Below are 22791 nucleotides of genomic sequence, written 5' to 3'. Positions count from 1 at the left end.
TGCTGGTAGTTTCTCTCCAGGTTACTGCAGAGAAGAAGTCCTATTTTCAGCTTCTTAGTCATGTAAATAAAAAAAAAGTGTTTCTATACACCTTGACACATCACTTGAATTCATTTTCAGATGACCAGTCTTGAGTTGCATTTCTTCCCACAGACAACTTGTTTCTCCTCAGAGCAGGGACATGCTCCTTAGTTGTAAATATGGCAAATATCTCTCAGTGTTATGAAGTCAACTGAGGATCATTTGCCACAGGATAATTTGGGGTATAATCTCCAGTGGTTATTCACAATAACATGTATTATTATATTTTTATTTATTCTGTTCATCATTACTTTGAGAACACAAAGTGAGAAAGTACTGTAGTTTAGTACTTATTTACTTTAGTCATGTTTCCTTTCAAATGATCCAAACAACTGTTCTTTCTCTCCACTTTAACGCCCGATTTAGGGCAACCTTTTTTTTCAGTGTGTAACAAAGTGTAGTTTACCTTTCTGTATATTACTATCCCTACGTCATAGCCTCTTTTCCAATCTCTGTAATAATTTTCAAGCTGTTTATTTACCTAGTTTAGTTCTGGAACACTTTCCCAGAAATATTTTTTTACTTTTACTTGAGAAACAAATTCCTTACAATTTTTGTATCTTTAACTTAGTAAAAATAACTTTACATTCCGGTCCTTTGTCCAATGAATAACTTCCCAAGGTTTCATCTGTAATGAAGTCATTGAGCTCCTACCTTTTTTCTCAGATCCAATGTTCAGGAATAATGTAGGAAAAGGAGTCAATTTTCTATCATGTTCAGGAATACCTGCATTAACCATGTTTAGTATTTGTTATTCAATCCATGCTATAGTCTCCAACTGTTGATGTGATTTTAGGAGGCATCTCCTTGTATGCTAATGTTTCAAAGATATATACCCAAATCTGAGACTTCCTGAAATCCTTTCAGATTTACAGACTTCCTTAACTGATCAAACTAAAAGAAATTAGCTCCAAGGATTTGATTAATTTTAAATATCGTCTAATATTTTCAGAACCTAACTATTATCAGAACATAGCATTCACAGTCAAGTTTCTCTCTATTTTGAGCTTCTCAGCAGTATCAACCTGAACAATGTGTGAGCAGAGTAAAAAAGGTTCCAGTGAGGAGGCTGCAGGCAGACACTGCCCCATTAGCCCCATCTGTGCTTGGAAGTTTAAGAGAAGGACTGGAGAAGGATTTGATGGGAGGGGTATGCTAAACACAGACAATTATGTAAAAATTCTGCTTAACTTCCATGTGGAATCCAGAAGAAAATCAGGCAAATACCTTCCTAATGTAGAGGCAAGTATCAAAATCCTATAATTGTGCCATAAAAGCTTGTGAAAAAGGAAATTACAATATGGCTGTCATATACTGAACAAGCTGATCCTTTGTTTTATTATAAAATTAGCAGTTTAATTACAGAAACAACTGAAGCATTTCACTTGTAATATTGGAAACATCAAGGTTTACCTTGGTATTTCCACAATACATACTTCAAGCAAAAAAATGAGCAAAAGGTAAAAACTGTAGAGATTGATCAAAAACAGCTCTGCCAACAAAAGAAGTGGTTCTTAAGTGAACACAAGGTGCAGGAAAATGCACTCAGCTTTAAAACTCTTAATTCCAGACTTCAAAAGCATTTTCCTTTCTCCTTAAATATTGAGGACAGGAACATCTTATTGTAGATTGTGGCTGAACGCTCTTTAGTATGATGTTGAAACCTTGCTAGAAAAGAAGAAACACCTACCATGCTTTTAATGTACATTCTGGAAGCTTAGAAATTTCTCTGCAGCTGCTTTCATTCTCATAGCAGGGTGATTGAAAAAATGAGCATCGATGTCCCCGGTTCTTAACAGCACTCCGTGGATCTCTGCGGTAGATTTCTCTGCAGCGCTATTATCCGTGTACTGCTAACGTAGATTTTGCACTTAGCAAGTGGAGAATTTTGATCAATAGGAGGGATTCTGCTCAAGGGACTTTAGATAGGCATTAAAATTACTGAAGCAACTAAATGAAGTCTCAAGGAGTCTTGACAAATTACCAGCTGCTGCTCTTGTCACATTCTTAGCAGTAAACTGGCTGTGAGCTGAAAAATGCATCAGAAATGGATAAAACATGAAACAGTTAAAGCACTGCAAGGTGGCACCTTTCTCATTTTGTAAGATATATCAATTTCCTTTTGAAAGATTTATAGGCTGCGCCCAAAACGTGATGAAGAAACTTAAATGTCTCACTAAATATAATGTAAGCTGATACTTTTTAGCCTTTAGAACTATCACAGAGGATTTCTATCCCAGGTCTGTATAAAGACAAAAATCTTACATTTAAATGAATGTAAATTATTAATAATTATGAGACAAAGAACAAATAAGGTGAAAACTGAATTCAGGTAAAATCAGAGGATCACAAATGTTAAAGAGACACCTTGCTTGTCAGTAGACAAGTTTATTAGTTTTAACCAAAAAGTACTGAACATAACCTGATTGAACTATTTATAGTCCTTTCAGTTCATCTTCTAGCAACTGAATTAGGATCAACAATTTTGTAATTCAAACAGAGGCAGAAAATTGAATGGAAAGGAACAAATAAAATTGCATTTGTTCCTTCCAAAGAAATTATTTTTAGATATAACGATTCAGCTTTCAATGTAAATAATACTCTTGCTATCAACATTGTCTTTGCATCCATTGTGCCAGGCACTGCCCAAACACATGCAGTTCCCACATGAGGATGCAGGTTGGTACAACAAATGATGTTCATGTAAGCGTGTTTCTTTCTTTGTGGAAGAAATGCAATTTATTATTTAAAATCCAAAAGTCAAGACGAAAAGCTTATGCTTTCTGTGTAGAAATTTGGAACTGTGAGTTTGTCCCAGGACACATTACTAGTCATGAGACACAAATGCTGCATATAATAGTATTAGTGAGACTGATAGTCAATATGACACATGAAAACAATAGAAATACTTTCTCTGATATATGCCAAAACTGTCATCAGATCCTCTTTAAATGCTAAACACTGTTCATAGAATAAGACAGGAGTTGATATGTCTGTTTTTATGTAAGGATATAAATACATTTCTTAGTTAAATATACAATTCAGAAAAAGTATATCTAAATCATTATAAGCTATAGTCTAATTTTTACTGCAGAAAAAAATAAATTCCCCTTATTTATAAGCAGCAGCTTGAAAAACTGTATTTAATGAAAGTTCCACTAACTGATTTGATCACCATGGAATCTTCATAGCTTGTGATTTATAGGCAGGCAAAGGGTCATGGGAACCGTTTACCACATTAATGGTGATATATGAGAAACTTTGATTTGGTGGACAAGATCTGAGGCCAAATTATGCCCTGAGAAACATATGGGGTGTGAATGGGAGCTGTGTGAAACAAACTAGCAGAAAAATGAGTCTGTAACCTGGACTGTGCAGTACCGAGCACTGAGTCATATAATGTTTCCTCTTTCAGACTAGAAACCGAGAAGCAAATGAAACTCATAGGTGTTTTACAATACACAAACCACTACATCAGCCAGTCATGTCCCTGGTCACAAGGTTTCTAGTATTTTCTGTCTCCACTAAATCACTTCAGTGAGACTGCCTGCTAACTGGTGTTTTTTAATGTTGAGTTGTTATTCTTTCCTTCCTCATCTCATTTACAGATTTCTCACATTTTCATCTGTCATCCCCTTGTTTTACAAGTGTATATGGTCTTATTAAGTTGCTTGAAAAGCTGGGCCTTGATTTGCAGTACAGGCAACTAAGGTAGTTCATTGCTAATAGTTTCCTGAGTAATTGCTTTCAGTAGATGTTTTATAAGGCTTTATTTTCACCCCTTTTTCTGTTCAAGAGAACAGAGGAAATTAAATTCGACACTTCTGTCATGACACTGCATGTCTAATGTATCATGCAGGAAAAAAAGCAAGAGGGAGTCTGCAGACCTGTGTCATTCCTACATGCAATTCAGAAACACATCAAGTTTCCACCCTGTTTTGAAATGCTTTTCTGAGCATTGTGCATGTTGCAGATAAAGCCATCTTATTTTCATTGCCTCCGGTGTCCTCTTCTTTCTTTCTCTCCTCCTGCAAACACCACGAATTTCCCTCCTCTCTTCTTCATCAAATTATTTTGGAAACTGATCTATTTCTCTATTTTTTGTTGGGTAAGTCTCTCATTACAGTAAAACAACATTGCTGGGACTTCTGTCATGTACGTTGCAATTTCATTGTCCTTGGAACTCTGGGAATATAGAAGTTGATTTTGCCCAATCCTTTCTCAAACACTTAGGAAAACACACCTTATTGTTTTCATTATCTGACTTCTATGGTTTTGTGGGGATTTTTATCAGACAGTAATTTTTCTGACCCTTGAACTATTTGATATGTTCTCACATATTAACACTTTCTTAATGACAAACAAAAGTAGCATGCAACATGTTTATCCATATTTACATAGCATTGCCTTTATATAAACAGTTTCTAACATTAAGGATTCTTAAATGTTTGTTCATAGAATATCTTTTTCTAGGTACTTGCAAATATAAGTCAATATTTATTCACCTGCACTGAAGCTTCTATCTGTGCAAAACAGAACTCAGTTTATTTTAATGTCTGCAAGCTGTATTATCTCCAGTCTTAAACACAGAAAGTATAAACATCAGATTCAAAAAAGTCATTTAATATAAATCACTTTCAGAAAATGAAGCACACTTTGCTTTGAGAAGAGACCTTCATAGACTTTTGATTTTAGAATAAAATCTCTGCCAACCAATTTAAACAATTATTTCTAACATTTATTTTCTGATATTTTTCAACATTTCTATAAAATAAATATATTTCTTTTTACTTCCTTTTCTGCTTTACTTCACTCATGACAGATAGCTAATGCCTGATTTATAGCAATTTATTTTAATTAATTCTGGACACCTGCAACCTGTATTTGATTTGGCACCACTATAAATTTCCTGACTCCAATCCATCTATTACACTGCCTTCAATCATATTCAACTTCTCCTTTAGATATGGTGGCTTGCCTTAGTAGGGAATTCATATGTTGTTGTTTAAATTCTTTTCATCTATACTTCCTTTTTTCCATTGGTTCAAAAGGCTGAGTATAACCACAAGATAACGTTTTGCTACAATTTGCACAACTATCATTGTAGTTAGGTGGGGATTGAATATCTGTAGACTGAAATGGGTATAGGTATGTTTATTTAAGGGTTCAGACTACTTCTAGGAACTGAGCCAACTTCATCAGCAAAGAATCATGGGCTGCTGGCTATTAAAGAAAAATAAAATTTTCAGCTTATAATATAATTTTAATTGGATTTTTTTTTTCAAAAGGAGAAAATTTTGATAGAAATGATACCCTCTTACAATTATCTTCAAAATTCTTCTTACATCCTGACAGTTTCAGGTTCAATAAATTTAATTTCCTCAATTTTCTAACTGGAATAGGATAGAAGTATTTCTAAGATGTTGAGCTGTACAGTTCTGATCTTTAGTGCAGAAAACCCAGTGATGTGATCCCCATTTGGAGTAATGAGGATAAGGTCTGTCAAAGATCCCTGACCTCAGCAATTACTGAGGATACCTCTGTCAACCACATTCAGGAGAATGACCAAAATATATAGAACCAATTAAAAGTGCCACAAAACTGTCTTCTAAGGAGACTAATTTTAAGTACAGAGAAAAGTCTATTCAGGAATATAGGTGGAAAAATAAAAATTTACATTGAAAACTTTAGAAGATAAGTAACCCTCATCCACCCATACTACAGCATTATATACCCACAATAAATGCATATTAATCACTAAGAATATTTTCTGTATGTTCTGGGGCAAATGCAGGGTCATTTCTTATGGGTAACATATTAAATATATATTGTCAGTATACACTGTGCTATAAATATATTTATGGATTATAAAATGTTTATTTTAAATGCATGCATTAAAATGTGCAAATTACATTATTTATTATATATATACATATGTATACACATATGCTATGCATCTGATCATGGGCTATTTTTTCTTGCTGCTATAATAGAGGACATGCATGTACTGGTTTTAGTAAAGACCATCAAGTTCTTCTTATTTTTTTCCTGTGTATTTGAATGAGCAATACACTGAGAATACAGAATAACTACCTGTTTCAGGCAATTCCATGCTCCTTTGCTTGCCTTTATGGTTTATTTGATACTGATCGTAACAGCTCTTAAACTGAAAAAAAAAGTTTAATAAAACATTTATACATTGGATTAGGTATTGATGAAATGATCTATGCCAGTAAGAAAGAAGCTTTGCATGCCAAGAATCACTGAGATTGCTTGACAATCTCATAAGGGAGGGGAAGAGATGTACCTTTCTACTACTTCCAGGGATTCTGCCACAGAAATTAAGCCTAAATTGGAGAACAAAATTCCAGCAAATGAGTGACATCAAATCACTGTTTCCATGTCTCAGTATTTTCAGGTCAGGGGCTTTTGTTTGCTTTTTGATTTAACCTTGGAAGAGTCTTTTAACACCACTTCTTGTTAAATACGTATAATATTCCAAAGTTCAGTTCAGTGGAGATAAATAATCATCTTCTGGATAATCATCTGAAAGCCTTAATTTCTTTGAGTTTTATTGTAAAACATTCCTAAACTGCCCGTGTGTGTCACTGTCTCTCTGAATGCACAGAGATGAACTTTAGGGACTGAAGCATAACTTTGACAAGGACTGCCATCACCCTAAGTCACTTAATTCTTTGGATTCCTCATCTTGACTAGTGGGATAAGAGTAATGTTTCTAATTTATTCTGCAGAGGCTTGCAGGGTTAATCGGTCATATCATCAGACTATCAGTCAGGTTAGAAGGGACCCAGCAAGATCACTTGCCCTAGTCCTGATCGAAGTTGAATAAACAGTGAATCAGACCTGGCAGTCATAGTACCTTGATGGACTTATGATAATTTTTTTAAATAAGTAACAAAATTATTAACAATTGTTTTGGGAAAAAAAAAATGGGTGGCTTCATATTGTGCAATGGAATAAACTGAGTCATCATCACAAGAACACTAAGTCTTGAGCTTATGGTTACAGAATTTGGCTAGTTTCTACACATAGGTTCAAGCAAGAACTTAGAGATGTAGCAGAGAAAAGGTTAGTTTTAATTAACATTGGACAAAATATGCTGAAAAAGACCATGGCATTATGGTATTTTGGGCTGAACTAAAACAATTCAAACTCCATATTTTTCATTAATTTAATTTAAGAAAAAAAGTGTTAGAACTATTTCTTTTCAGCTAAAAGGTATTTTCTTACAAGTGATTCAAGTATTTCTAGTGCAACATTATACCAGAATATATGGCAGAAAATCCCTATTTTCCTGAACTATAAGGCAAGTTCTCTTTAAATTTTTTTTAACTGTTGTAGTAAAAAAAACCAAAACACTATTCAAGAATACTTAAAAATTATTTGTCTTAAAATTATGTGGGCTATTAGGAAAAATGAGAACCTTTTTCTGAGAGGTCAGTCAGTGATTGTGTTATTTGCCTTAATTTGTGAGTTAATATGCTGGTATTGTTCCTGACTGATTTTATCTTTGTTGAAAGCTGCAATAGGAACAGCAAATGCACTAAATAAATTTACAATTTGGTAACTTATTAGACCAAAATATGATCAGTCATTTATCTTTTAAAAAGGACGTAATATCTTTCTGTAGCTTGAGGACCCTGAACTGTTATAAATTAATATATGTCTTATTAAAAAATGAGCTTATTAAAAAAAAAAAAATTGTGCACTTTAAGTATCAGCATTCCTGAGGCAATAATCCTTACACTTTCTGTTTTGTATATTGCTGGCAAACCATTGGCATTGCCTTGCAAGTCAAATTTTTCTTATGAATACAAGCTGATTTTTTTTTTCCGCCCAACTATCTTTTTCTCTATCTCCTACACTGGAAATAGTGTGACCAAAGCTTCTTGTTTGTCCTCTGGCCTGCTATGAAAAAGGCCACCACACAATGTTTCAGAGTGTTTCATACCTGTGCCCCTCTAGCACATTTCTCAGGGTAAATGTACAAGTTACATCTTATTTTTTATCCGGATGGATTTTTTGCATGGTTCATTATCTCCCCTGATGCCTTCGACTGACAGTGGACTTTCCATATGTGGTAAGCCTGTGGGCAGCTCTTGCTTTTACAAACACAGAAAACTGCACTAATCTTCATGCATTTAATGCCTCACTTCAGCTTATACTGATGAAAACTAAATAAATCTGTGAACCTTAACTCTTCTTTTCTTACAGTATACAGATATCTTAATAATCTCTGCGAAAAAAATGCTTTCATGTGTCAAGAAAATTGCTTTCTTCCTGCTTGGCAAAGCTCTGTGAATGCTTGGTGTCATCAGAGCCCATCATGGCCTGTCACGTATGATCAAGAGAAAATTTTAGATTTGTGAATAAGTATTGTCAGAAATGGCATGGATGGCACATACACATAAAGGCAACAGTCCTCAACAACTCTCAGTGCTTGCAAAGAAGTGGCAGTGTGCAGTGACTGCTGTAAAGAGCCACTTATCTCAATTACCTTTAAAGCAAAATATGTCATAGAATCGTAAAATACCCAGTTGGAAGGGACATCAAGGATCATCTGGTTCAATCTTTCTTGGCAAAAGCACGATCAAGACAAGATGGCCCAGAAACCTGTTCATATGGATCTTAAATGTGTCCAGCATAAGGAGAAGCCACCAGTTCAGTTTTAGAGGTTATTCCAATGGCTGATTGTTCTTACTGTGAAAAATTTTCCTCTTCTATTCGATTGGAATCTCCCCAGGAGTAACTTGCACCCATTACCCCTTGTCTCTTTCATTTATCTCCTAGCAAAAGGAAGTTTCCCCTCTTCTTGAAACAGTGGAGCATGCTGATAAAGTGTCCGCTGAGCCTTCTGTTCTCAAGGCTGAATAAATCCAGTTCTCTAAGCTGTTCCTCATTGTGGATGCTAAATGCACGGAGCCTGAAATTAAGTCACACAAGCTTCTCACTCTGGCCTGAGAAAGCATAAGGAGGAATCCAAACAGTCCTTGGAGAAGGACAACAACTTTTGCAGGTGTTGTTTAGATCCTTGTTGTTTACTTGTAAGAAACAGTCAAGGGGTGATGTTCCAATTGTCCAATGATGGTGATGTGTAAGTTTAATGATCAATGAGAGTTTTACCTCTCGGACCTTCTCAGATCTGTCTATAAAAGAAGATCCGGAAAAAAACTTGCCCTCTTCTACAACCCATGAGAAAGTCTGTGTCATACTGCCTCACTGTTCCTAGTATAGTGCGACACCTCATGTGTCAGGCTTCCCAGCCCTTTGACCATCATTATGGCTCTTCTCTGGACTTTCTCCAGCCTTTCCACATTTTTTTGGTATAACAGGGATGAAAACTGAGTGCAGTACACCAGATGTGAACTGAAAAGCACTGACTAGAATAGGATTATGGCTTCTTTAAGTCTGCTACCAGTGCCCTTGTTGATGCAGCCCAGCATCCTGCTGGCTTTCCTTGCTGCAGCAGCATACTGTTCATATTGAGTTTGTCCACCAAGACCCCCAAGCCCCCTTCCACAGAGTTGCTCCCCAGACAGGTGGATCCCAACCTGTGCTGCACTCCTGGATTGTGAGTTCCCAGTCACAAGACCTTACACTTGTCCTTGTGGAACTTCATAAGGTACTTGTTATTTCACTCTTCCAGCCTATCCAGATCTTCCTGCAGAGACTTCTCATTTCTGAAGTATCTGTTTACCCACTCAGTTTGGTATCATTGGAAAACAAGTCTGAACACAGCTATAGATAAAATATGACTCAAACTGATGCTTTGATGCTAAATGGAAAGTATACCATGAATATTGGAAACATCCTGTCACACCAATACTGATCATACTGCAGCTGCCAACAGAACTCATCCACCAAAAGAGATAATGCCCCAGTGATATACTAACTTTATCCTAGCTGGTCTACAATTAAATTAAATTAAAATAATATTTTAAGACAAAAGCTAATTTTATTTCATTTAAATAACCAGTTTATCTAAAGCTCTATGTACAAATGGAGCTTCACTTTTTTTGTAACCTGAAAAGAATATAATGCTTAGTGTCTTCTTCTTAGTGTTGCCAGTATTTTCCTTGCCTTCTAAAGTTATTTCTAACTGAATAACTAAGAAAACTGTCTTATAGTTGTTCATAGGCAGTATGGCAGGAGCTGCCAAAACCACCGTCTTCCTGAAAGCTATATCTCCATGGAAAGCAGATAGCTCAGCACACCAGATGCTCACACACTGAGATGACCATTGAATGCTGACAACAAACATGAGAGGTTCTTTGCATGGTCTTCCTAGGGAGTTTATTGCTCTCACTTAGAAGGGGACCAGGGACAAAGACCTGAGAACAAACTTGGGTCCAGGGTTTTATTCTATAAGGGAGGTGGGAGCATCAGGCCTGAGGACCAATGGGTAGAGGGCGCAGGGCAGTGCAGAGGTGTGGCTAAGGGTTAACATCCAACCAGGGTCCAGGGGCGGAGTAACAGGGAATAGAGACCATTTGGGAAGACAGGAGCAGGGAATATTCTGGAACTGGGGTGGAGGACAGGGAGGACATAATTCTGGGGTGGGGACAAGGAATGACATAACTTGGTTGAGGTAACTTGGATGGTGTGACTGGGGTACATAAAACAACAACTAACAAAACCTATTCCTTAAATGGGAGTCTTACCCCTGGGTACCCTGCTAACAGCATCTCCTGTCAACTCCTGGTATGCAATACCTTTTAACTTTCCCTTCCTGCTTATCACTTTCTTATTTTCCTTTTTTATCAGTGATAATTTGTGCCTACAATAGCATTGAGATATATATAGATATAGATATATATAGATATAGATATATATATATATATACACATATATATATTCTTAGAAAAGGTATATATAGAATATGATGGATACTACCAGACAGTGGATATAATCAAACTACATAAAATAAATGCAGGTAACTGGAAAAGAGAACACGTACATCCTGAAAACTACAAATTTCTTAATAGCTTAGGGTTCCTTGTTGAACAAAACTAGAATGCTATCTACTGTTTTTTTTAAAAATGGAGTCCTTCTTGTCAAATAAGTATAGGGTGTTCAGCTGGTTGGAGTTTTTTATTGCTTTTTTTTTAACGTCAGCAACTTGCAGTAGTATTTATTAGTTTCTTGTTGGCTTGAATTGTCACCAAGGTTAGGGTCTTTTTTAAAATCTGTTTTACTCATAAACCATTAATGTCTCTTTGAAAGACAGAGGAAACATTCAGTTAAGTAAATTTTTAGTAGTGTGTTTTCTGCCTATTCACTTTTGTATTTCAGATAGAAGATAAACAGTTTATTCCGCTGACATAAGAACAAAGTGTCAAGAATACCTGAATGTATCTTGCCCTTCCTGTAACTGTATATGTTCTTACTACCTGAATGTAAGAACCCTCCACATCTGTAAGAAACAGGAGTAGGCACAGCTTCATTATCTTTTGGTCAATTGGAAAACCTGTAAATTATTATCCGTGTAGTATCAGATATTAATGTCCATTTCCAGGCCTGGTATAAAAACAGCTCAAATATCTTCAGCTACCTCATTCCATACTAGGGAATGGCTGAACTTAGCCTTCTGCTTTGTTGGTAGTGTTGTACTCAAGTGCCTCTGTTAGTTGTCAAATGTGATTTTCCTTTCTCATTTTCTTTTCTAGATGAACAATTATTACATAGACCAAATTAGCATGTCCATAAAAATTTGCATACTATAGGTTTATGAAAGAAGGCAAAACCCGCTGACATCAAATAGAGTTGCTATATTAAGTATTGAATTGTGATTTACTGAAAAGATAAATAGAACAAAGAACATTTTTCAGCTCAGTCCAAATCTGCTTTGTTGGTAATTCAAAACATTGAACAAGTCTTGCTGTACTCTACTTTCTAATATATCAAGGGAGCTATTTACTATACAGCTAGATAGCAACTATCAAATCCAAGGAATTATAATTTCTGCTACCTCAGGACAAATTTTACAATAGCTCAATACATTCTGCATCTTAAATCCAGTGGCAAAAGAGTGGTCTTCTGCTTTTCTGGGAATATGCAAGAGGCAACATGTCTTTTCCCATGTTTTGCATTACTTCCAGTCCATCATCCACTGTGAATAAGAAACTGCATAATTGGAAATTGTCCCCTTACCACTAAACGTTCTTAATTTTCTTCTGTCATGAAGTGCATTACTGGATGCCAAGCATATTCTCTTCTGTCAATGATGATGAGACAAAAAACACAATAACAGGTTATCTCTTAGTGGTATAGAGGTTGGAAATGTAATAGACTGCTGGATGATTTAGTCTGGACTGCTTCACACCTCAAATCCTCCTTATTCCCTGCCAAATAGCATGTTTGAGTATAGTAAGTCTTCTTTTAAAAAGGAACCTAGATTTATACAAATATATAAAAGGATAGGTATTTAGCTCTTCCTATGCTAGTTTTGGGAATTTCTTTCTCCCAAATAAATTTTATTTGTTTTTCTGTACCCTCCTGCTCTTTGTACTTCTAGTCCATTTTCCTTCCAGATTATTACCTTCACCTTGCTACAATCTCCTTTCACATTGACCATTCAAAAATATTTGATGTCAAGTTTTGTTTTTCTTGAGTAATCATGCCCTCTTAGGAAAAGCAAGAACAAAAACCAAACCAAACTAAAGAAACAAAAATAATCAACCAACCAACCAAAAAATGCCAAAGCGAACACCAACAAAAAAACCCAATACTGAACAAGAACTTGTAAAAACCACAGAGCTTATTTTCAAGCTGGGTATAGTGTTCCTAAGTCTCTGTGTTTGTCTTAACCCTTGTCAGCTAAGGGTGGAATAAGATACCAGTAAAATGCATTAGCCATGCTCAGCCTCTATACTGAGTGATGGATCTCTGCTATCAATCAGAGGTAGCAGGAAAATATCTCCACTCAGGCTCTAAAACACAACAGATGGTGCTCTGACAGTTTTTATTATGCTAAAGTAGTGTAGCAACAAGATTGTTTTTGGATTTTTGAATCTGATGTTATCCGTTTTCTTAGGAATAATACCCATTTCAGATTTCTCTTTTGACATTGAAATACAGCCCTTCTTAACAGCCAGTACCTCTGCTGTTCTTACATTTAACCGCAAAGAAAACTAAGGAAAACAATCTAAATTAATATTTTAGTAGATTTAAGGACATTAGGATGTATCCTGCAAGTTAATAGCAAATAATTATTTACAAAACATTCAGTAGCAGGGACTTGAATGAAATGTAAGCAGTTCCTCAGACTTTTATCTAGTTTCCTCAGCTGTGCAGTGTTAATGAGTGTTTTTAATTACCATGAATTTTAACTACTACCCAGCTTTATTTTTAATTGATTAGTTTACAAAATACATGCATGAATCACATTAATGTCATATTTTATCATTTTCAAAATTACCTGATGTCAGTTAAGGAGCTCGAGATAAAACAACTTGTTTCTGTCTTTTTCAAATGCATTACAATGTGGTACAATGAAACATTGAAGGTGTTACTAATTTATTCTTCTGGAGAGAGTTCATAAAAGATTTTAGCATAAGATATTTTCTCATACCCATTTCATTTCAGTATCTTATGACTATGATTGAAGTTATAACCCTGTAAACCCTTTGCATAAATGTTCCTGATAGGAAGTTTTAGGCAGTAAGCAATTAGGTATATTACAAAAAGTTAAATCTTGGCTCTAGGTATATTAAGGGTAATTAAATCACTAATTTTCTGTGGCTGTAGAGGGTTAGTCTTGAGTTCTGGATAGCTAAATGTATACTAATTATACCAATATATACTAAAAAATGTGTTAGATTTATAGATACTGAGATTATCATAAGGCTATTTCCAACTGCTACTCTTTTACATAATTATTTTTACATAATTGATACTATTTTGATTGATAGCCATCTGACACAGTGCAGATAAGGAGATATTGGTGCAGTATCTACAAAGCTGCAATACTGTAGAAATGTGGAAAGGAGCACAAGATCAGGCAGGACCTTCAAATTCTTGTCTGTTTTGATCCCACGCATGCAAAGCCAGAAACGTACGCTTACTTTCAGGAGCATCTGCTTCTACAGTAATGGCATTCATGTTCAGAATTTTAGTGGCTGACAGAGAACTCACCAACAGTGCATGAAAATATGAGATACTGATTCTGCCCAGCGGCAGGCTGAGCTCAGGCTGCCTTCATGGGCACAATGAGCATCAGGTTGGCACCGACACTACATAAAGAATTAGTCTAAGAAATAACCAGAGATTCAGAGCATCTTCAAAACATACGGTTCTCTAGTACCTGTTCGGCTGATGCAGCCAGAAAGGATAACAAACACCAAAAGGGACAGAAGTGAAGGATACTACCTAGTTCTGCTACCTCCAGGAAAAATTGCTCCTTTTTGTTTTCATTGAACTCACTTGGTTTCAAACGCCAAAGTCTACAATTGAGTTCCATTTGAATACGATTATATTAATCCTTTTACAGGTTTGCCCCTTTGTACCTCTGTGAGAAGCTGAATTAATTTTGATAAAGCAAAAATGGAGCTGCTAGAAACACAGCATGGACTATAAAGGAACCAGAGCTCCTTTTCTCATAACCTTACTTTTAACCAGGAGGTACTTAAGCAAAAACATTGTTCAATTTTCTACTTTGTAGTCGGGAGAAGGGAGAAGGGAGAAAGTAGTCAAATGTTGCACGATCTTTGTCAATTACTGCGAGTGTGGATGAGCGGGAGTGGAGTGGCAGTTTCAGACAGCAAGACAGCACTGAAGCGTGCTGCTTTTAAGTCCTCTCAATTATTCTTTCCTTTGGATCAAAGACAAATTCTGCTGCAGTCATCTGAGCCTTGGGAATAGCTGGTATCCTTACTAAATGAAGTACACCTTCAACAACACCTTTCCAAAGGTCTAACCATACTCCTGTTATTCTTCTGATTTTATTCATCAGGTAATCACTTTATTACTGGAGCATGATAAACAGCAGCAAAGCCCATCCATGACCTTGATAATGGAAGTGGGAAAGCAGAGAATCCTTGAAAAATGCTGGGTTTAGACAGCCTGTTTTAGCAATTTAATAATACAATGACTAAATAAAACTAACTAAATATGTTTCTTTTTCAAGTTCTTGCCAAATATTTAGAAAAAAATCCAACTCTCCAGCAAAAAGTGTGTTTTGCCACTATTTTAATTTTGTTTTGTTTCACTCTTGTATATGTCTTGGATGAAAATGGATTCTTTCCCTCAGTGACTTATAGAACCATTCTTAATATTTTATGTTGAAGTAGGAATCAAATTCATAAATAATAAATCTAAACCTTGTAGGTGGAATACACAGGAATATAATGAGTTTCTGTGAGAAATCACAGATTTAATGCAATAATGCAGTATTTTAATGTCAACTATGCTCATTTGCTACTGCATGAGAATAATCAGTCATTAGTGTATGCATTCAAATGAAGGTAATTACTATATTCTTCACTGATTTTTGCTACATCTCTTAACAAGAATGGGAATCTTAGAGATTAAGAAATGAAACTGTGTACTGCAGACAGTGGGGTAAAAATAAAAATGTATGAAAAACACTTTTATATTATTTCATAGGATCCATTAGATTATATTTGAAAAGCTCAGCCATAACCACAGTTAAATAAAACAAGGGTAGCAATTTGATAAGCAACTATAAAATGGTCTCAGAACAAAATTTTGTTGAGAAATGAAAAAAAAAAAAGGACAAACCAAAAACAACCCAGTCATAAAATAACTAATCTAAGTAGAAGGCTCTCAAAAGGTGGTACAGATAGAACTACAAATAGATGCTAACCAGCACATTCAGGCTGAGAGTTTCAGAAGATCTGAAACACTCATGTCCTGTGTTAAAGAGGGACAAGTGGAACTAAAGCTCAGATTTATCTATGTAACAGATAGATGATACTCTTTCTGCCTGTCTTCCAGACCTTCAAATATATTAAGTTATTGTAGCTCTGAAGTTCATATTTCGTAGTTCATGAGGTTCTGTGCCTCTCTGATATGAATGTAAGAAACTATAAGAATTTCAGTACAGAAACAATCTCAAAAGCCTAGACTATTTGAGCTGGAGAAATCTCATTAGGCTCTTCTGAGTGTGGGAAGAAAACTGTTGTGCCCCAGGAGCTGGGCATATATTTGCAACTGCTAAATTGTAGCCACCTCATTTGAAACTTTAGCTCTCACCTTCCTTCCTTGAATTGCGGGATGATCTACTCACTTTCCTTACATGGAAAGAACTGTATTATGGCAAAGTTTAAACAACAAGCAGATGTATTCAATAGTTTTGACTTTAAAGTTGCAGGGCAAAGATTACTTGACTGAATTAAAAAAGTAGGTGCTCAAGAATTCACTAAATATTTAGCTCAGCATTGATCATTTTGCACTTCAGCTGCCCAGTCGGAAGACTACTGTTAGGATGTTCATTTTCCCCGTATCAAATGTCTTCCCAACAATGAATGCACACAAAAACTGCCATTCAAGAAAAGTTTAAGATTTAACGATCATCTGGCTAAAGCCCTTGTCTTTGATCTGTTATCAAAATCACAGTGAATCGATTTATGTTTTCTTCAAGAGGCAGTTTTTATACAATATATACACCCATGCACACAAATGTGCCTAGATAAACAAATATAAATTAATTTGCTGGCAATGTAATTTTTGAGATTTCTACAGATTCAACATTTTGATTTCTAATCATACTTAAAAAAGTGGAATCAAAATATTCTGGTTCAAGATGTTCAGCTGTGTTCAGAGCGCAATCTGTTGTATTTAACTTTTGTGATGAAAACCCAGTTTCCATGTCCATTTTCATCTGTGATACTCCAGATATTCTCATTGTAGATTTTATAAAAATAAACTATCACAGAAAATAATGGTTTTGAACAATTCAGTGAAGGATTATACATATAATTGTATAATAATATCCAAATTTCAAAAACATACAAATTTATTAAGTTTTAATAGAGCTTCAGGGATAAATCTCAACTGTAGATTGAAACATTGCTCTAGACAGGCCTGTTGTGTCATTTTCCCTTCTCTACCTTCTTAAAGCAAAGTCTTTGTCCTATGTGTGCCAAGCCCTCTGCTTCAACTTTTCCTGTTGGAATTACAAGGAACTATTATTTACAGTCAAAAAGCATTGAACATCTTGTGATATCATCCATTGTTCATCAAGGATTTAGACATGATAGAAGTAATTTTTCTTAGTACAAAATTTGCACTCTGGTTATCATACTTTTGTAGTTATTACTGATAGTGCCAAGTTTTCTGGATTATCCAGGTATTTCTGTAAGGACTATTTAATTGTTCAAGAAGACCATTAAAAAAAAGAACAAAAAACTAACCTTGAATAAATATTTTCTATATCTAATTCTAGCCCAAATACAAATGGTATTTTTTGAAGTTACAGCAAATAAAATAGGCTGAAGCCACTTTTCTTTTTTTCCCCCCTTTTTGATAATATTCTATATATATACAGTTCAAATACAGCTTCAAAACTTTACAGGCTGAGGTGCTGATCTATTCCTCTGGGGCCTATGGTTACACAATTTTTATGTTTTGTGTATTTGTCATTGAAAAAAGGTTCCATAAACTCCCTGAAACTCATCAAAAGAGTTTCAAGACGTCCTCCAAGTCTCAAGTCATTATTTAGTCAAATAAATTATTTGTCAAATTAAGTCATTCCTAGTTTTTGTTTGCACAAAACCTAGTAGTATTGTAATAATAGCTCTGGCAAAGTTGCAGACTTCTGTACTATGTAAGCACACTGTGAATATAAAAAGATCTGACTTCACTGTTTTATGCAATCTTCTCTTTTGAGTGTGGTGAGGACAAGAAAGACTGAGTTTCAGAACAGCACAATTTATATTTTTTTCCCTTTTTCTTTCTTTTTTTTTTAATGGAGACAATTCCCACCTTGATAGTTCAACATTCATGTAAACACTGCTGGTGAGGCAGGTAATAACACAGTGTGTCAATTTTAGTATCAGAAGTCAGAGAAAGTGTCAAAACATGCCAGGACTGAGGCAGTCATATTAGTTTCATGAATGAGTACTGAATTTGAACATCTGTTCTCAAGCTTCTCGTAGAGGGACCCAATCTTCTTTTCCTTCTTCATACTTACAGATACAGTATATACAGTATAAATGCCAGTCTGCCAATCCATCTGCCTAGCTATCTGTGAGCAATCTTTGGCATGCTCCAAAATTCTTCATTTCAGCCACTCACTCCTTCCTGAACATCAAACTATCAATTTCTTTCCCTTCTTAACTGCTCTTGCAGATACCCCTTATGTTTAGGAAACCAATACCCACGAATTCAGTGGAGAAGTTGCACCCCTCTAATGGCAGTAAAAGATGAAATATGTCAAAAGAGAAAGAAGGAAGCAAACAAGGAAGCAGTCAGAAGAAAAACATAGACTTTGCTGAACCTTAAATATATGTCTAGATGTAGAAATTACAGAGAGGAAGAGAAAATGCATATATACTAAGGAATGTTTTATAAAGATCTATATATAAGTGATGGGTGCATATTCCAGATGTTTCTGCACCTTTTGTTTTCACAGTATGATGTAATTTAGCTGCAAACTTTTCAATTCATGGTCATTTGTCTGGGTTTAGTACAAATATGTCTGACATAATGGCATCTCATTCACTTTGTTGGATAGGTTCCTTAATGTGCTGTAAGATTTAGTTCATTGTTCATTACTGCTCAAGATTTATTTGATTTCAGTATGTGACTTATTTGTCACCATTATCTATGCAGTTACAAATACACTGTTCTGTGCCCACAGATTTCTCTTTTATTGAGCTAACTTTAGAAACAATTTATTTAGTTTACTCAGCTGGGTCTGCCAAAATCATCTATGTACCACAGTTGGGAATTTGAATTAGGTTGCTCAGTCTTTGAATATTACTTATTCTTTAGTTGAAAATAATAAATGAGAATGACATTTCTATTGCCATTTTTGAACATACACTTTATCGGTTTCTCAGGGTGACTTTTTTTTATTTCTTGTGCAATGGTACAGAACCTTTTTATGTCACTGCAGACATTGAAATTCTGGATTCTTTTCTTTTGAGCTTGAACTAGACAGCTTCTTTGGAATAAAAATATTTCTGTGCTTTATAAAGATACAATGTGTGTTTAATAAATGGAGAAAATTCTATTTATATAATCACACCCCACACATCTGGATTAACAGCAGATATTTAAATCTAGGAATGAAAGGAACCCCCCCCCCCCTCTATTTTCTGTCTCCTTTTTATAATAATGCACAGACAATTTTTTTGTTGTTGTTTAAAGGAGAAAACAGATTGCTTTGTCTGCTACTCTAAATACATTCATTAAAATGAAATTAAATAGAAAAACCAACATATTTTTAGAAAATAGTTATGAAAGGATTGCAGGACATCCTTAGTTATTGCATGACTGACTTTTTAATCCAGAATTACTGCACAATGAAGGTCTAAGGAAAGAAATAATGCAAGAGAAAGGAAAAGGACTATCTTTGTTAGCCAAATAATGCATATGAAAATCAAATAAAGTTTTGGGATTACTTTCTGCAGATATTCTAAATCTATAGGGAGCTGCTGCAAGAGTCTTGTCTTTTTTTTGTCTTCTAGATTGATGGGTCTCTGCAAACTTATCAGTTGTTTTATTGTTCCAGATTAATAGTACTCCAAGAAGCCATGGTTAAATAGAAGCAGGTGCTGCCACAGTTACCACATGATGGATTACAAAAAATATGTGAGCTTCATTCACAAGATTCTCTCTTTGGTAGAAAGACAGTAATGAACACGAAGGCGAAAATGTTTTTCCATCAGTAGCTTATTCCAGGCACGTGTGCTGAATTCAGGCTCCAATATCAAGACTGTTCAGTGCTGCGCATGTGGTCTGACTATTACAAGATTTAATTAGACTGACTGAGAGAATAGACAGGCTGGAAGGAGAAATATTTTACATTTCCTCCCAAAAGTACCACAAAGGAATTTTCTTATATATAAATTTAAAACTAAATACTCTGGGGGCTGGAAGCATGGCTTTCTGGAACACCAAAAGTATTCAAGTGTGTATGACAACAACCTAGAACCAGATCTTTGTATTCATTAACAGGATGATTGTCCAGTTCCAAGTAAAACCACAGAACAGCCTATAGCACTCAGGTAAATTTGTTACCACTCTGCTTCTTCTGACTTCACCTTTACCATGCATATTACAGGTGTTTTGCATCTCAAACACTTTTAAAATAGAAAGAACCATAATATTGAACTTGTAATAATGATCATGTGCCAGTGGCTTGTCAGTCTTTTCCACTTTGAAACAGAGGAAGTTTCTCTGTCAAAGGCAGGTAGGTGAAAGAAACATAAGAAGCAGTTATTACATTCATTAAATATTTTAGCTATTATTGAGAAGACTTTTATACCAAATGTGAAAAGCATCCATTAGGGGAAAATTCCATTAGTATGTTAAAATTATTTTTTTTTCTATTATGTTAACATATTGTTTTTAAATAATACATGTATACATCCGAATTCCTGTACTGTGGTACAAGCCAAATTTTACTCCCTACAGGCACTGAGTTCAAACTTATTCTATTAAAATTAGGAAGTCTGTCAAATAGAGGGAGCAGTAGTATTACTACTACCATTACTGCTGAAATTTTGTTGCTTTGCAGAAGGTCCTTCTATGGCTGTGACTCTCAAGAGAGTAAACCCACTTTCAGATTGCTTCTTCTGAAACCAAGTGTGCTGAAGCTATGTTAGGAAACACTGAAGCACAAAAGCAATCTGCTGATTCAGTATTGCTGTGGTTTTTAAACAAAAATCAAGTCTCAGTAAACTGCTTGATTTAAGTAGTCTGTCTTCCCATGCCATTGGAAAGCAAAATAAAAACATAAGAATGTCATAAACACTTAATAATGAGTTTTGGCTAGTTGGATGGAGACAACTATTGTTCTTCTGTCTCAAATTTATGATGGAAAGTGGTCCAGAGTGATTGCAAAATGAGAGAGTAAGATTCAGAGACACTCAGAATTAGGAACTGTTGTTTCATCTGTCAAAAATATACACAGTTCTTCCATAAGTTTCAGAGCTGAATATAGCAAATACTAATTAAAGATGCCTTGCTTTGCAAGATATTTTTAACAATCTGCACTGTTTCTATTTTAAGCAGATGTTTTCCAGTGCATTTGCCTATGTCTTTGTTTCTTTGATCAGGTGTATGAACCTTTAAATTGAATTTCTGCATTTGGGTTTCATTTCAACAGCTTCCTATTAATTAGATCAAATGGAATGAAATCTTATGGCTACTGTCCCAACGTGAAGATCAAGAACTAGTGTAACTCCATACAATGAAATGCAAGTCATTATTTAATTGCCAAGATATTAGTTGTTTAGACATGGTGATTAATTCATTTGGCATTTACAAAGATGAAAATGGTAATTCTGTAATCAATTAGAGAGAGGCATATCGCCTTAAATGAATTAAGCCTCAATCTGTAAATCTCATGAACAAAGACTTAATTTAAATGTAAACATTTTAAATTCCTTTTATTTAATATTTTCTGATAAAGATGGAGTTTTTTTGCCCAGCAGGCAACCTTTTTGCACATGGAAATATTATTCCAATAACAATTCAGGAATTCTGTTCAAGCACCAATGATTTATTTAAAAAAATTTCCATACCTAAGAAAAGTGATGTGTAAAATAAGTTGTAAAGAGGAGGAAGAAAGGCTTGGCACTATTTATTTGGAAGTCAATTTTTGTAGTTGCTATTAAGCTTAGTTTAATTTAGACAAAACCTCTGAAATTATTTTTTGAAGTTGCTGTCTTTGATTACAAATTTTATTCTTTTCTTTCATTCCATCTCATAGAAAATACTTCAACTTAATGGCCAAGCTGTAAACATTTTACACTTTTTATATGACTAGTGATGTAGAATGTTGAATAATACAAAAACATAAAAAATATAAAAAACATTTTTAAATATTCTTAGAAAAATATGCTATTTTTTGTTCAAAGCCCAAGGAATTCTGTAAATCTGGGGGAAGGAAAAATAACATCCTGTAGCAAATTTGAACCTTCCATAACCATGGCTAATTCTATGGAATTAGATATCAGAATATTATCCCTAGAATACTTGAATACCCTCTAAACATTAATTATCTGGCACTAAAATATGATCATAAAATATTGTCCTTTTTTCCATCATGCATATTTTCCACACTCACAGATAGGAAGCCAGTATAATTTGTACTTAAAACACACATTTGTACCAATACAGCTAAGAATATGGTTCAACACCTGTGTTACATCCAAGAATTTCTTGGTGGCATACATTTTTCTCTTGATTATAAGCAAGTGACTAGCGGGCTACTGAATTCTGATAAAGTTTGAAATTCAGTCAGAACATCAGCCAAAAATTTCTTTTAGAAGGTACCTATTCCCAAAAGGTGAACTTGGACACAAATGTTTCCAGTGGTTTGTTAGGCTTATGTGCTGCCTAAAACCTGGTTAAATATCCACAGTAAAGCAAAAGCAAAGCATTATTGTGTTACAGGAAAGACTACTTTCCCTCTGCAAGTATTCTTAGAACTAAAAGAAGTAAAACATTAAATGGAAAATTAGAATTGGATCAAAGACAACCTAGAAAAACAAAGAG

The 22791-nt window shown here is 34.9% G+C and overlaps 1 protein-coding gene across 2 annotated transcripts in view; it reads left to right on the top strand.

Moving 5' to 3' along the window:
• Positions 1–22791, top strand: part of CNTN5 (contactin 5) — a 603304-nt gene that overhangs the window by 499307 nt on the left and 81206 nt on the right. The window lies entirely within an intron of this gene.

Source organism: Pseudopodoces humilis, chromosome 2 (assembly GCF_049639895.1).
Source record: "Pseudopodoces humilis isolate 2021_Gansu_Grassland_sample_001 chromosome 2, ASM4963989v1, whole genome shotgun sequence".
Classification (NCBI taxonomy): domain Eukaryota; kingdom Metazoa; phylum Chordata; class Aves; order Passeriformes; family Paridae; genus Pseudopodoces; species Pseudopodoces humilis.
This window is presented reverse-complemented; position numbering and strand designations above follow the sequence as displayed.